The 14,452-nt window shown below is 42.0% G+C and overlaps 1 protein-coding gene across 6 annotated transcripts in view; it reads right to left on the bottom strand.

Annotated features, from left to right (window-relative positions):
- Positions 1 to 14,452, bottom strand: part of GPHN (gephyrin) — a 907,672-nt gene that overhangs the window by 849,959 nt on the left and 43,261 nt on the right. The gene's annotated exons all lie outside the window — the stretch shown is intronic.

The following is a 14,452-nucleotide window of genomic DNA, read 5'->3' as shown; positions in this document are numbered from 1 at the left end:
AGACCCTCCTCTCAGTTCTTGGTCCAATGTCCCACTACTTCCCTTCTGTCTGTTAAGCTCCCTGGCACCGTTTCTCTTTCGCTGGGTCTCCTTAACTGTCTGTCTCTCCATTCAAATGTCACGTTGCTTGCTGACCTGCTGTCTTCCTCTCATTTCAGATTATTTTGTCTCACTGAGACCTGGCTTCAGGATGGTGAAGAATCCTATCTTTATAAATGTCTTCCCTCTGATTACACTGCTTTATGTGTTGCTCATTCTTCCAAGAAGGTTGGGGGTTTGGCCCTTTGCTGCCTTTCTTCTTTTTCTGTGTCCAGGTCCCCCTCCTTAGTCCAACTTCTGTTGACTTACAGGCTGGTAAGATTGTGGCTCCTCTCAAATTTACTCTATATCTTACTGTCCCCCCTTCCCTTCCCAAATCTGATTGGGGTTCTTTCCTTCAAACATTGGCTGATGGTGCTACTAATTTCTCTGACTCTGTTCTTATGGGAGACTTTAATATTCACATTAACACGCCTCCCCATCTAGGGTTTCTTCCTTCTAGGCTTTTATGGATGACACAGGTCTCACCCAATTAATTACTTTTCCGATGCATATCGCTGGGCATACCCTTGACATGGTTCTGCTTCAACATACTTCTCATCCGGCCCTCTCGCATTTCTCCTCTCTTAGTCTTCCCTGGACTGACCATTTCCTTGTGTCCTTCCAGCTTTCTAGTACTTTAGGACATTCCTCGTTAACTGGGACCCCTTCAGCTCCTGGTTCCCATCGTCAGTTCCCATACCATGATACAGTTACTTTCCAATCCCTATTTAAGGCTTTTCCTTCTGCTTTTCTGGATCTGCCACTAGAAAAGGCAGTGGATTGTTGGAGGCAAATTCTAAGGTCTCAACATCCAGGCCGTGAGAGCCAGAGACCAGAGGTTGGGGATGTAGAAGCGACCCCTCGTTCTGAGGGTTGGAAAACACTCCAATCTCCACAGTTCCTCAAAGAAAACTCCAGAAGAAGGGGAATTAAATGTGATGAGGCCAGAAGGATGCAATCAGGATCATGGTTCCGCAGTCTTGCTTGAGTTTCAGCAAAGTCTTCCCTACTAGAGATATGGGAGGATATGCATACAGAAGGCCTGTCCCCCAATGCAGGAGAAAGGCATCTGACACTAGTCTGTCATTTGCCTGAAGCCTGGAACAGAACTGAGGGGCCTTGTGATTGAGTTGAGTTGCAAAACGATCCACAGAGGGGGTGCCCCACGCTCGGAAGATCTTGCGAACTATGTTCATGTTCAGTGACCACTCATGAGGTTGCATTAACAGTCTGGCCGACAGGCTGAGCAAGATGTTTAGACCTGCCAGATAAGTGGCTTTAAGATACATGCCCTGATGGCATGCCCAAAGCCACATCTGAACAGCTTCCTGACACAGAGGGCGAGATCCGGTGCCTCCCTGCTTGATGGTGTAATACATTGCAACCTGATTGTCTGTTTAAACCAAGATGATTTGGTTAGACAGTCGATCTCTGAAAGCCTTGGGAGCATTCCAGACCGCTCGTAATTCCAGGAGGTTGATCTGAAGACCTGTTTCCCAAAAGGACCAGGCTCCTTGAGTGGCGATCAGGGAAGACAAAGCCGTAGTGGAGAGATTAAATGAATTCTTTGCTTCGGTCTTCACTGAGGAAGATTTGGGTGGGACACCGGTGCCAGAAATGGTATTCGAAGCTGACGAGTCGGAGAAACAATAAATTCTCTGTAAACCTGGAGGACGTAATGGGGCAGTTCTACAAACTGAAGAGTAACAAATCTCCTGGACTGGATGGTATCCATCCCAGAGTATTGACAGAACTGAAAAATGAGCTTGCGGAGCTATTGTTAGTAATATGTAATTTATCCTTAAAGTCAAGCATGGTACCAGAAGATTGAAAGGTGGCCAATGTAACGCCGATTTTTTAAAAAGGTTCCAGGGGAGATCCGGGAAATTATAGACCGGTGAGTCTGACGTCGGTGCCGGGCAAAATGGTAGAGCTATTATAAAGAACAAAATTACAGAGCATATTCAAAAGCATGGATAACATGGATTTAGTGAAGGGAAATCTTGCCTCACTAATCTACTACATTTTTTTTGAAGGGGTGAACAAACATGGAAAAAGGTGAGCCGGTTGATATTGTGTATCTGGATTTTCAGAAGGTGTTTGACAAAGTACTTCATGAAAGACTCCAGAGGAAATTGGAGAGTCATGGGATAGCAGGTAGTTTTCTACTGTGGATTAAAAACTGGTTAAAAGATAGAAAACAGAGAGTAAGGTTAAATGGTCAGTATTCTCAATGGAGAAGGGTAGTTAGAGGGTTCCCCAGGGGACTGTGCTGGGACTGCTGCTTTTTAACATATTTATAAATGACCTAGAGATGGGAGTAACTAGTGAGGTAATTAAATTTGCTGATGACACAAAGTTATTCAAAGTTGTTAAATCGCAGGAGGATTGTGAAAAATTACAAGAGGACCTTATGAGACTGGGAGTCTAAATTTATTTATTTATTATTATTAGGATTTATCTACCGCCTTTTTGAAGGAATTCACCCAAGGTGGTGTACAGTAAGAATTAATCAAACATGAGCAACAGACAATTACAGCAGTAAAAATATTCAAAAACAATACAAAGTATGGCATGGTATACTATTTATAATGTTAACACAATACGTAATAGAACATTATAATTCATAGTGAATGGTAAAGCAAAGATGTTACATATTGTGACAAAGCTAGCACTCGGGGCCCCACAGAGAAGCAGCTAATCCCTGAACTACAGTTCCCAGAAGCTCTTGCAAGCAGGAGAGAGGAGGGTAGCCCCAAAAGCTGAAGGAAGGAAGGGAGAAAAGGAGCTGAAGGAGACAGAGGCAGTGTGGGAGGAAAGGAAGGAGCAAAGGAGCTAAAGGGGATAGAGGCGGGAGGAAAGGAACAAGCGAAGGAGCTGAAGGGGATAGAGGCAGATCCAAAGGAAGGGCTGGAGCAGAAGGAATCAAAGGCAGAGCAGGAGGGAGGGAGGGCTGGAGCTGAAGGGGACAGGGGCAACAATGGAGGAAGGGATGGAGCTGAAGGGGACAGAGGCAGAACTAGTGCAAGAGAGGGAGGGCTGGAGCTGAAGGAGACAGAGGCAGCACTGGAGAGAGGTAAGGAGGAAGATGAAGGGGACAGGGGCAGCACTAGAGGGAGGGCTGGAACTGAAGGGGACAGAGACAGCACTGGAGGGAGGGCTAGGGCTGAAGGGGACAGAGGCAGCACTAAAGGAAGAGAAGGAGCTGAAGAGGACAGAGGCACAGCTGGAGAAAGGGAGGGAGTGTTGGAGCTGAAAAGGACAGAGGCAGCGCTGGAGGGAGGGAGAGAGGAAGCTGAAGAGGACAGGGGCAACACTAGAGGGAGGGCTTGAGCTGAATGGGACAGGGCGAGGGCTGGAGCTGAAGGGAACAGAAGCAGCGCTGGAGGGGAGGGAAGGAAGGAAGGGAGGGTGAGATGATGCATGTGGACAAAGTGGAGGCAATGCCAGAGATGGGAGGGGGTATATGGACAGTGAGGGACGATGCTAGACATGGGGAAGAATAGGAATATAGAAGGGAAATGCTGACTTGGAGGGCATAGGGACACAGAGGAGTGATGGCTGGACTCTGGGGGACGTGATAGGGACATAGAGTGGTGGTGATGAATGCGGGGAGATGGACACACGGGACATATAGGGGACACAGAGAAGGCAGATGCTGAACATGGGGAAACATGGATGGTGAGCATAGGAAAAGAAGAAATGTCAAATGGGCAGGAGACCCTGGTGAGTGAGAAGACAGAAGGAAACAGAAACCAGAACCTGGGGCCAACATGATTTGAAAAATAAAATGACCAGACAACAAAAGGTAGAAAAATATTGTATTTTCTATTTTGTGATTAGAATGTCAGACTTGAAATGTGTATCTTGCCAGAGCTGGTGTTAAACGTGGCTAGGGCCCAGGGAAGAAATCTGGGAGGGGACCCAGACACCCACTACCAAGCCGTGCCTTCTTCAGCTTCCAACAAGCTTAGGGCTCTCTCTGCCCAGGGGGGCAGTTGTCCTAGTTGTACTCCCCTAATACCATCACTGGCATTTGTAATCTTTATATTTCGCACAGTATAGGAGGAAATGCATCTCTTTCTATTTATTTGGTGTGGCTTCTTGGGATTTTGGTTTAATATATGTTTATCATTTTTGGTCAGCTATTATGTATTTGGAATTTGTGTTCTGTGTGTGTGTGACCGAGGTATTCTGTTAGCATGAATTTTCTACGTAGCAGTTGTTGTTTTTTTTATCTTTGTCCTGTATTGGTTGTGATTTATAAAATGACAGTTCTATAGCATATTCAAGGCTTCTGCAGATAGGATCAGACAGAGCTTGATGGGGTGGGGACAGTGAAAGAGTCCGTAGAGATGGGGACAAACTTTGCACCCGTGTCATTCTCTCCTCTTGACCAACCAGACATCCAAGTATGGAAACATGTGTACTCCCAATCTGCACAGCAATGCTGTAACTACTGCTAGACATTCTGTGAAAACTGAGTGCTGATGCAAAACCCAAATGACAGAACACAATACTAGTAGTGGTGTCTCTCTACTTGAAATCTCAGATACTTCCTTTCACTGGGATGTATCTGTATGTGGATAAAGACATCCTTCAAGTTCAGAGAGCATAGCCAGTCTTGTTCCTGAATCATTACGAGTAGGGTACCTAAGGAAACCAGACTGAACCTTTGTTTTGCCAGATATTTGTTCAAGGCCCTTAGGTCTAGGACAGAATGACCCCCCCCCCCCCCCCCCCCCCAAGAAGTACTTGGAAAAAATCCTTTCCCTTTTTCCCCAAAGTGAAATGGGTTCAATTGCACTGGCCTGCAAAAGGGAAGATAGTTCCTCAGTTAGCAATTCCTGCTGAAAACTTAACTTTGAAACTCTCAGTGAGAAATTTGGAAGGAATCTTTATGACTAGACTGGCTGGACTATTTTTTAAACCCACCAGTCTGAGGTTACAAGGGGTCAATCTTTCTTGGAAAAAATTCAGCTTTCCATCTAATAGAAAGGCACCCAGAACAGCTATAGGAATTGTAGCTATGTTATTTTGGAGCCAGTCAAAAGTTTGCTCCAGTGGCACAGCTAGGACTGAATGGGCCCCAAGCGGAAAAAATGAGATGGTCTTCCTATAACACCATCTCTTCCAAGGTGGTGGGAAGTAGGGAAGGGGGTTGGGGAGAAGACTTCTTTTCAGAGCTCTGGTAAACAAACCCTGCAAAAAGGAAACCTATCACAGTACTGAAAATTGAAATGCAATTTCCCAAAACTGACATATCACAATTAATAAATTCAGGAACAAAAAATATTTTTTCTACCTTTGTTGTCTCAGCATTGGTTTGGTCCCAATGTTTCCTGCTTTTCTCTGTTTTTTCTTCACGCTTTCCGGGATCTCCTGCCCCTTTGACATTTCTTACCTCCATATGTCCATTATCCATCTTTCCTCTGCATCCCTATCCATCCTGTCCAATGTCTTCCCTCTGTGTCACTGTACCTATCCACCCCTCATGTTCATTATCTCGTCTGTGTCCCTATCTTACTATGTCCAGCTTTCCCCTCTGTGTCGCTCTCCCTCCCCACATCCACTTTCTCTTCACATTCCTTCTTCCTGCAACCCCCAGCCCTGACGTCTCCCCCTCCATGGTCCAGCATCTCTTTTTTTCTCTCCCTTCTTCTTTGGTCCAGTGTGTGTGTGTCTCTCTCTCTCTCTCTTCACTCCTCCCACCTTGTTGATCTAGAGTGTGTGTCTCTCTCTCCCTCCCTCCCTAGTCCAGTGAGTGTAATTTTGAGTGTGAGTCCCTCTCCCTCCCTCCCTGGTCCAAGATATATATATATGTGTGTGTGTGTGCGCACGTGCGTCTTTGCTTCTCCATCTCCTCCTCCCCTCCCCCTCCATGCCTGGCACCTCTCATTTGTCCGCTGGTCCTCCAAAAGCCTCAGCAGAGAACGCTGAAAGCTGCCCCTCTCTAATCAGCAGAGCGTTTACTCTGTCGGGTCATGCCTCTCTGATGCAACGTCCTGTGGGTGAGACCTGGAATAAGAAAGGACCCACCGGTCAGAAAGGGGCAGCTTTCAGTTTTCTCTGCTGTGGTCTTTGTAGGACAGGCAGAGGGTGAGAGGTATCGGACCCGAGCGCAGGGAGGGGCGAAGAAAGGAAGTAACGACTTAGCTGTAGGTGGCCCTTACCATTGGGCATTTTTTCCAGGTTTGCTCAATCATAACTTGCCCCCTTCTTTGATTAGGGAGCCATTTGGGACTTTGGGCCCTCTGCTGCCGAGGACAGGAGCAAGAGTCCTGATTACTCTGATAAGGTTGAGAGGGGTGAGAAAAAAAGAAGTATGCTTTTGAGAGGAAGTAGGTCCTCCACTGTCCTCTGCCTGAATATCTCCTGGAAGTAAAGGCTGAGCCAGGAGTGGGCCAAGGTGTTTTCAGACTATTTCTTGATGAAGTCTGTCACCTCCTCCACCTTGTCACCAAAAAGGCTGTCTCTCCAAACAGGAACATCTATAAGCTTCTCCTAAACTGCTAGCAAACTGTTCTGTCCTACATATATATATGTGGTCCTTTGAAAGATGAGGATTCCAGTAATTATGAATTTCTAATTGTCAAGGGGACTCCCAGATCTACCTCTTTCTCACTGAAAATCAAATCTCAAACCTCAGCTTACCTATCCAATATTACCTCAAGCTAAACAATGCCTCAAGCTCAACATGAGAAAAATGACTTCTTTCCCCTTTCTTGATCACTGAAATAACAAAATTTTACCTGCCCTCTCAGCCTGTAATCATGGGGTCCCCTTCAACTCCTTTCAGTCTCTGATCATATCCACAACACTGCTAAGAAGGTTCATTCACCTCCCTATATCATCTCCTTAGTTTATCCCTTCTTTTCTGATCATACTACTAAAACCCTTATTCTGATTCTCATCACTATCTGCCTAGACTACTGCATCCTGGACCTCACAGGTGTACTACAGAATGAGACCTCTTCACTAGAGAATGACATGGGCATGGGGACATGTGTTAAACTGCGGTACATCTGCAATAACAGTAATATTTTAATGGAATTACTATTGGGTAGAGGTGGGATTAAAGCTTTGGGGGACAAACTTTGTACCTGTGTCATTCTCTACTGTGGAAGAATGAAGAACTAGAAGCAGTATATCAAATCAAATAAATACTGAATCCTGAGATTGTTGATGACTTATTATTCATCCATGGATTAAATCATAACAGCATTTTGATTAAAATTTTAAAATTTACATGTAATGTTTTTCTATGGTTGAATTGGTTATAGAAAAGTAAAGTCCGATCCACACTACTGCTAATGCTATTGAAAAATCAAAACCAAAATAAGCAGAGTAATACTGTCTATATATCAAAAAAATGATAAGGGGAAAAAGTCTCAACAAGTGCAGCAATTGTTTAAGCATGAAACCTATTGCACGCACAAGTCATCATAGATTGAAAAAAAAACCCAATCAGCAAAAATCTTTTTTTTTTAATTTTTTCAAATGCTGCTTTAATAACCCAAAACATTCTAGTGCAAAACTCACCAGCCAACTTGCGTGTAAAAACAACAAAAAACCACTTATCTTCTTTATGTAGTATATGTCCCAATCTGTTCCTGCTCGCGTTTGGAATCAGATGGTCCCGTTTCGAGATTCTTCTTCAGGGAGCCAAAACGCGGAACAAAGGGGAACTAATAACACACCGCTGAAAATTCAGTTTTTGCTGATTGGGGTTTTTTTTCAGTCTATGATGACTTGTTGTGCGTGCAATAGGTTTCATGCTTAAACAATTGCTGCACTTGTTGAGACTTTTTCCCCCTATCATTTTTTAATATATAGACAGTATTACTCTGCTTATTTTGGTTTTGAATTGGTTATAGGCCTACAAAAGCCCGTGCATAATACATAAAACTGCAAAACATGCAGGGGCGGAGGTACAGCTTGTGGGACAGGGTGGGGATGGAGTATGAGTTTGAGATGACAGGGTGGGGATGGGGTCAGACTTTTGTCTTCGTGTCATTCTCTACGCTCTACAAATTCAGAGGCACAACTAATCTACTATTAACAATGTTATGATCATATAATCCCTCTTCTCAAGTCACTACCTTGGCATCCATCCAGTTCTGCATACATTTTTAGCTTCTTATGCTTGCCTACAACTGCATTCATTCTTCAGAAAATCATTAGTGTATTTGCGTCTATGAGCATCCTGCAAACAGCATATCAGCCAAAGGCTACAAGAGACTCAATTCCTAAAAAACAGAAAAGGGTCCAGAAGACAAACCACGAAATAACATAATACAGTCAACTTTGCTTCAATATGGTTAGTTTGAAAATTGCCCCCCCCCCCCCCCAAAAAAAAAAAAAATCCTCTAGACATCCACACTTTGCATCAATTTTCAAAAAGAAACACATGTACTTTTGTTTTGACATTTGCAAGTACCCATAGACCAGTGATTCCCAAACTGGATTCCGCAAACTCTCTTCAAGGGTTCAGCGTCAGTCAGTCTTAGCCACGCTGACTCAGCTGAGAAAATGACTGCTGAAACCTCCCATAGCAGTTTTGCAAGACTGTTGCTGGAAGTCCCAGTAGCTATTTTGAGATCGGAGCCAACATGGTTAGAAGCACTGCAGATTGGAGCCAGCACGGATAGGAACAATCTTAAAATATCTGCCAAGACTGCCATGAGAGTCCTGGCAGTCATTTTCTCAGCAGAGCCAACATGGGAAAGAGAGTCAGGGGACTGCTACTGCCCCCTCTAGACCACTATCAATACAGTAGGCCCGGGGGACGGGTGGGGTGCCTACCTGTAGATAAGGAGCTGCTTATGTCATGGGGGAGGACACGGAGGAGGAGAGGAAGAGAGTGGGATTCCTTGGTGTATGAAATATTTTATCTGTATCTACTTGTTCTATATAATCAACAACAAATGTCAGTTTTGGATCTGTTATAATGTGAGCGGCATTGAACTTGAACTTGTTTGAGATAATGTGGAATACATTTTAGGGGTGGCACCATACAAATAACAGTTTGGGAATCACTGCCATAGATATTTGCACATGTTTTTTTGAGCGCAGACTTGAAAGTACAATCTAAGCATGTTATTTTATGAGCTCATCCAAAATGCACAAACCCAGATCCCTTCTTTAAATCCAGTTAACAATATATACCTTTGGCCATATTGAAGGAAGACAATTTTCAGACAGCCAATTAATATACATAAATACGTATTTAAACATAGATGGTTTTGAAAATTATGTCAATATTTTAATTACCCTGTGCTAATTTCAATAACATGTTAAAACAATAAAAATAAACCACTCAAAGTATACCCATCCCAAGGCATGGAATATTTGTATCAGATATCTGTTTAATGCAGTTATCTCAAACAGAAAGCAATTTTGAAGAAATAGCAGAATTGAACAGCTACTTTGGTTGCTATCAATTCCCTGGACAGCTACAGCAATTAGGTTTAAACTTATCCACTATAACTGAACCCTCTTCATATGAAAGACATATGGATAAAGCTAGTTCAATCGAATGCTAATCCACTACATTCTAAATATAAAAACTTCACCAATACATGTTGCTGGCTCAAGTCAAGCAATCTTAAAAGGCGCAAATCAAATTCCATAGTGGCTGGGACTGATGGGATGTAATAAAATTGTGCTTAACAAATTTGGCATCAAATATATTCCTGGCCTAGTGGTTAGGGTGGTGGACTTTGGTCCTGGGGAACTGAGGAACTGAGTTCGATTCCCACTTCAGGCACAGGCAGCTCCTTGTGACTCTGGGCAAGTCACTTAACCCTCCATTGCCCCAGGTACAAATAAGTACCTGTATACAATATGTAAGCTGCATTGAGCCTGCCATGAGTGGGAAAGCGCGGGGTACAAATGTAACAAAAAATAAAATAAAAAATGGTGAAAACAGATCAAAATTTCTACCTCAATGCGAACATCTTGCATGGCTAATCAATGATCCAATACTCTCTTTGGGCATTTCAGACATTTCTGGCAGCCTACATGGCATTTAACCTATTGATACAACTATGATCTTAGGTCTGAAATACATTACACAGAATCTCAACATTTTTTTTGTTAACAGTAGACGCATGGTGTATATATTACTTAAATTCTGATGAATGCTTTTTTTTAGGAGCAAGGAGGGCTAGTTTCCCCCTGCCCCTTTGGACTTCCAGTTGAATTAGAACTAAGACTGGAATGTGTGCCAAGAGCTTTAATTCACAACTACCTGTGGATTTTCACCCTATTTTACATCCCTTCATCTAACCTAACCTAGTTAAGTCATGGTTATTTTATCAGATATCTTAGCAGACTTTTCAACAACTAAATAAAAACAGACCCCATGTTATCAAAACTGTGTGATCAGTGTTTCATGAAAACACTGGCCACAATGTTTAAATTTAAATCTGGATATTTAGAACCAGTCGATAACTGGATACCAGCAACAAATATTCAGGTATCAACTGGTCACCAGCATCTAGATACCAGTGATAGCCAGTCTGCTAACTGGATAACTACAAAGATACAGCTAAGAGAGTCTTTTTGATGTCCTAACTTTATCTGGCTAATTACCTGGTTAGCAACGACATTCAGTCTGATATCTAGGTAACTGAAAACTCCACCCCTGGACCTTCTCAGCACTATCCCCCCCCCCCCCCCCCTCCAATGAAGATCTAGCAGTCTCAAAAGAAAAAAGAAAACCTGGTATGTGAGACAAAGCAGTTTCTAATGCTAATAATGTACAATTGGGCACAAAAACATAAATCACTAATAAAAAAGTGACATTTAATCTTGTAATATTACCCTTCTACAGGTCTCTAGTGAGACCCTCATCTTGAGTATTGTTTTTGGTTCTACTAATCAATGTTACAAAATGGTATTGACAAGGTATAGGTGATTCAAAGGAGGAGCAGTAAAATGGTGCATGACCCACAGCATAAGCCATACAGAAGGTGACTAAAACAGAGCAAATCAAATCAATTCTTGTACACAGCTAATATCCCCTTTTCAGGGTTCAGTGCGGTTTACATTCTAGGTGAGACAAAAGTTGATAATGTTAGTGTGAGATATGAGAACAATAAACCATTGGTATAATGCACGAGACCAAAAACATTATAGGAAAGGATAATGGATGATACTAATAGCAAATCAGATGGCCTCGCTTGAAGGAAGGAAGGAAAATGGGATATATATAAAAATTCAGATATTTACCAGGTTTCAATAAAATACCAAAAAGTATCTATAGACTGAAAAGATCAATGACAAAGGGGTCATCATATGAAGTTACAGGAGAGCTCAAAAGGAATGTTGGAAAATAGAAATAGTTTTCCGCTGAGTGGGTGGTTAACAACTTGGAATAGTTTCAAAAAGGTGAAAAGAACTAAAAAAAAGTTCAAGCATACACAGAAGAGACACAAAGGAACCACAGTAGCAGGAGGAAGAAAGAAGATCACATAGCAAGACTTGTGAATGCATAATAAGCAGGCATAAGTAGGCAGACTAGGTAGACAAACAAGCACTTTTCTGCTCATATTTCAATTCAGTTCTACAACAGAGCAAAGCTTGAAGAGCCTTTCTGATATTCAACGGTTTTGATTGAGAAGACATATTTGCAGTTTGAATACATGCAAGTATAAAATTCCTTCAAAAAGTGTATGTTGGCTGAGTTTTAGTTTAGTAAAAAGATGCATTGTCAAGGCATTCTGAGTATAAGTTTACAGTGTGATCTCTTATCCATGGCCCAGGTGAGCCATCTCAGTTGTGTGTACATTACCAAGTTATCTGATCTGAGGCTGATATTAAATAGCATGTCATTAGTGAGCACTTGATAAGAAGGATAAACATTGAGCATACAAGGTTATTTCCCCTGTACCTGTTAATACCACATTGTATATGGTACACCTTTCTTTAAATATGTGGACAGGATTATTTCCACACAATCATACTATTGTTTTTCTAAACTATCTTACCAAACATATTTGTCTTAAACCAAACACCTTCTTATTTCACACACTCAAATTTCTCCACATTTGAACAAGCAGGTATCAATTTAGTTCCTAGGTCTACCTACGTAACAAGAACTCAACTATCTTACACAACTCTTTCGGTCTACTAGTTGCTGCTTCCATCCACCAAGAGTAAAAATATTTCTTTACCTGTACAAACACATAACCATACTGATTTGCTGCCTTATGCCACCTAAGCCTATCTAACCTATCTTTTGTTTTATGCCATTTCTGTTCCTGTCTATGCAAAACCCTCCTCATTTCTTGAGTAGCAACATTAAACCTAAGTTTAACATCTTTTTTTCTGCTCTTGTTTCCCTTGGGGGGAGAGGATACAATATTCATAATTGCCAAAAACACCTTATCCTCTACTAACACAATCAAACCCAAATCCCAACCTCTTGAACTCTACCCTCCTCTTCAAAATTTATGCTGCAGATCATTCCTGAATATCTGCATCTATAAAGCCTCTTGCCCAAAAATGTCTCCTCCATCACATTAACTTTCCTCACCTCAGCTAATAAAATCTAAGAACTTATGGTCAGACTATGAAAATATCAAAATCCTTGGAAGCTCCAACAAACTGATTTGTTAAATTCTTTTAGGAAAGTCACCTCTGCCACCAGCGGAGTGTTAAAATTTTACATGAAAAAAACTTGGTCACATTACATTGTTAGAGCAGTGGGCTGAGAATAAGAGAAGCCAGGGTTTAAATCCACTGACACTCCTTGTGATCTTAGATCCTCCATTGCTTCAGACACAAACTTAAACTCTAAGCCCTCTGGGGATAGAGAAATACCTACTGTACCTGAATGAAACTTGCCCTGAACCTACTATAAATAAATGTAGGACCATTTGCTCATCTCCACATGAGACGAGTGCAGTGGGAGCTGAAATGCAAAAGAAACCAATCCACCACCCTCTCTCTCAAAAAAATCCATTGTCATTATATTCTTTGTTCTCCCCACTGGTGGGTTGCTCATTGTAATCTTCTGAAAGGACTTCTAATCCACCAGTGTCATCATCAGTGCATCCTCAATGCAGAGATCTTTGGCACAGGATGAGGAGTAGATCTTGATTCAAGATGCACTCTGGTCATCTGGCCTACAAAAAGGAAGCAACATCGCATATATCAACAGAAACAAAGGGCAATATAAAATGCCTCAACACCTTTGTGGCACATCTTCTAGGGAAGTCTGTCTTAGTTCAGACAGAAAACCAAATGGAGGTACAGGGTTTCTATCCCTATGTCAGGAGACAGACAGAAAATGGGATCAGGATGAGGTCACAGAAGTCTTTTTAAGCATAATTTACATACCAGGAGACCAGAATTATTTGGCAAACTTAGTCATGTGTTCCAGCCTCATATATTAAATACAATATTAATATGAAACTCTTCAAAAAGATGGAAAACAGACAGATCTCTGCATCCAGCTTCAACAACAAACTTCCTGTTTTTTGTTCCAAAGCACCAGCAAAGACAGAATAGCCCACAATACATTAGCCATACCACACAGATGGAATTCTATATTCTTTGGTCTAGAGCAGTATTTCCCAAGTCCAGTCCTGGAGTACCCCTTGCTAGTCAGGTTTTCAGGATATCCACACTGAGTATGCATGAAAGAGATTTGTATATAATGGAGGAAGTGTACGCAAATCAAGTTCATGCATATTCATCAACAATCTTACACAATCAAAACACAAATAAAAATACCCGGAATCATCCTCAACAAACATCTGACCCTTGAAGATGAAGTTGCTGCAATTATGTCAAAAAGCTTCAAAACACTATGGAAACAGAAGAATCAGAGACTATTTCCCCAGACAGTCATTCCATCTGTAATGCAGCATATGTAGGCTGCAAAGAAAACCTACTACGATCGTTGCAGACCATCCAAAACACAGCAGCGAGATTGATATTCAAAAAGTCGAAATATGATAAAGCAACCCCATTACTCATAATGCTACACTGGATCCCGATCAAGGACAGACTATTTTTCAAAACCAGCACAATCATCTTCAAACTACTGTTTGGCATGTCACCAGACTACATGCTAGACATGATCAAACTATCACCAAGAAATGCAACCCAGGAACCAGAGGTTACCTACTACTTTACCTGCTCAACTGCTAAAACGTACTATACAAGTTCATCTACATGGCAGGAGTTTGCTACCTAGGCTCAAAACGGTGGAACTCAATTCCCATAGTCATAAGCAGCATCATGAACTACTTCCAGTTCAGACCTACCTCTTCAGGAAATTCTATGAGTAAAATATGCACTAATCATTCTGGAGCAACAATACACAACATAACCTCTAACTGTAACACATCTTTTCATT

The sequence above is a fragment of the Microcaecilia unicolor genome, chromosome 9 (genome assembly GCF_901765095.1).
Source record: "Microcaecilia unicolor chromosome 9, aMicUni1.1, whole genome shotgun sequence".
Classification (NCBI taxonomy): Eukaryota; Metazoa; Chordata; class Amphibia; order Gymnophiona; family Siphonopidae; genus Microcaecilia; species Microcaecilia unicolor.
The sequence above is the reverse complement of the archived record's forward strand: the minus strand, read 5'-3'. Positions and strand labels throughout refer to the sequence as shown.